At 38.4% G+C, this 2500-nt stretch overlaps 1 long non-coding RNA gene across 1 annotated transcript in view; it reads left to right on the forward strand.

Moving 5' to 3' along the window:
- The window catches only part of LOC138009085 (uncharacterized), a 22371-nt gene that overhangs the window by 1033 nt on the left and 18838 nt on the right, over positions 1–2500 (forward strand). The window lies entirely within an intron of this gene.

The raw sequence follows: 2500 nt of genomic DNA on the forward strand, positions 1-2500 counted from the left end.
ATTCCTTGATTTATTAGAAACATTATCCCAAGGTCACGTGTAAGATGGGAAATAATGTTAAGGGTAATTCATTCCACAAGATAACTCGTCAAGTAGACTTGTCGTTTTATATTCCGATAGCTTATACAACGTAGAAACATATATATCTTGAAGTCAGTTTCATTTTTTTAAGACTTACGTCGGAGCATTAATTCAAGGTAGTATTATTATTTCAAAAGTGAGGTAGCTTTTCCCTATGGCCCCGCAAAAATTCAACTTTCGCATTTTAAGTTTGTTTCACCTTTCATAGTTGGTCTTACTTTAGCGATTCGACATTCGAGATTCTGCATTCGAGTTTCGCTTTGCGACAATATGTACCAAGCATACCCCGGGCATTTGACTCCTTTTCCTGCCGGGCCGCGGAGGGAATTTGATCATCTTAGTCTTCCCGGGGCCGGGGCATTTGATCACCACTCATAGTGGGTGGGGAATGAATGAGTTGCCAGTTATCGGATCCCCGTTTATACGCAGAGGGTTCTAGGATCGCCAGGGGGCAAACATTGGAAGTCGCTAAAAGAAAATGTATGGCGGAAACTTATGTCGACGTCCAAAAAATGATTTTAGAGAGAGATCAACGCTTTTTTCGACACAGATTTTATATGATAATCCAAAATCGATTTGGGCAATGTTGATACATGGCAAATGTAAGTTTTTGTTTGAATAACCGTAAAATATGAGATAAAATTTACTCGGGTTAACCTTGCTCGCGTGAGGATCCGTAAGGTTTATTGCTGTTTATTGTGAAATTAACATCTCGTCATGGTCTCGAAATATTACAAAATTAGGTACAAATCTGGAGGAAATAACACATTAAATCCCTTTTAGTTGTGTTTACGTGTGTCTAGGCTGTTTTCTTATTAGTTACGTCTTGCGTAAACGAATTATGGCTTCTGGAAATATACCTCCTCAATGGAGAGAAGTCGTTGTCAGAGGAAATGGAAATTCTTTTTACAGAGCTATTGCTCTTTGGAGGGATGAAATGAGCGATGAGAAACATGAGGAAATCCATAGGTTAAGATCTTGTTTGATTGAGAAAAATCCAACAGTTTTCGAGCCGCTACAATTTTCTACAAACTCTGTAAGAATCCAATCACTTTAATGTAGTACGATGATTCTGCTCAAGTAAATCATTTCAATCTCCTTCTGCCTCGAGGCAGGTGTTTTAATGCTCCTCTTCCATAGAATACAGCAGTCTCAGTTTCGATGGATTTAGATAACACTGGGAATTCATTTCTGATATGCCCCAGCTGTTACATGTAAACAAACCTTTTCTTCTGTCAAACTACCATCTACATGTAAAGTCACTGGATCTAAGCAAACTTGTCAAGCTCCCTATGACTTCGTCCAATAAAAGAGCGTCATTTTCATATACTAGTTCTCTGTAGGTCTGATCATTGGAGCAGGTCTTTGAGGTTTTAGTACACCAACGATCATACTCTCTTATGTAGAAAGTTGGTGTGGGACATTCAGAGGTTCTGTATCCTCGTACAAAATTATTTCAACAGACCTTTGTACTCTTATTAACCTTGAATAGGTCACGATTAATAGCTTTTAGCCAACGACAAAACATCATTGTTATTCCTGGTATAGTAAAAACTAAATAATCCAACGTGGAGAAGAATCTTTTGGTTCTCTGCGTACCTTCGATCATTGTCACAACCCCGCACAGCACAATGATCGCCACTAGGCATATTTCCAATATTACTTGAATTGCTGAGTTTAGAAATAGTCCAAAAGCCAGCCCATACACACGTAAATACAACTGAAAAGACTTTATTAAGTCATTTCCTCCAAATTTATTCCTAATTTTGCAATACTTTGAGACCGTTTCACAACAAATTTTACGCAAGCAAGGAAGCTAATCAGCAAATTGTGTGTCACATTTCACGGTTATTCAAACAAAAACTTACACTTGCTACGTGTCAACATTGCCCAAATCGATTTCTGATAAAACTGTGTCGAGAAAAGCGTTGATCTCTCTCCAAAATCGTTTTTTGGACGTCGAATAACTTGTCGTCATACATCACAACAACCAACTTGCAATGTTTTTTCTCACAACAACTTGCAATGTTTGCCCCAAGCGATCCCAGAACCCTTTACGTATAAGGCATGGATCCAATGGGCAATTTTCACGATGGCGTCATTTGACTACAACTACCACAATTCAGTTTGTTTTTCTTTTCATATTTAAATTTTTGTATTCCCAGTGGGGTAAAAATAACAATAGCTCTAATTAACATGAGACAACCGAAACCTGAAGGATTCTGGAACTTATGGTCAAATGGCGTCATCATACAAATGTCCTACTGACAACTCATTCATTTGATCGCTAGCCTCGATTTCATGTTACGTTTCCACGTGGGTTGATAAATCATGGCGGAGACAAACATAGATGCATTCAAAGATAAAGATTCCGCATTCGTGGTTGATTGGTTGAAGAGCAAAGGCCTACAGAGAGAGT

Source organism: Montipora foliosa, chromosome 6 (assembly GCF_036669935.1).
Source record: "Montipora foliosa isolate CH-2021 chromosome 6, ASM3666993v2, whole genome shotgun sequence".
Lineage (NCBI taxonomy): Eukaryota > Metazoa > Cnidaria > Anthozoa > Scleractinia > Acroporidae > Montipora > Montipora foliosa.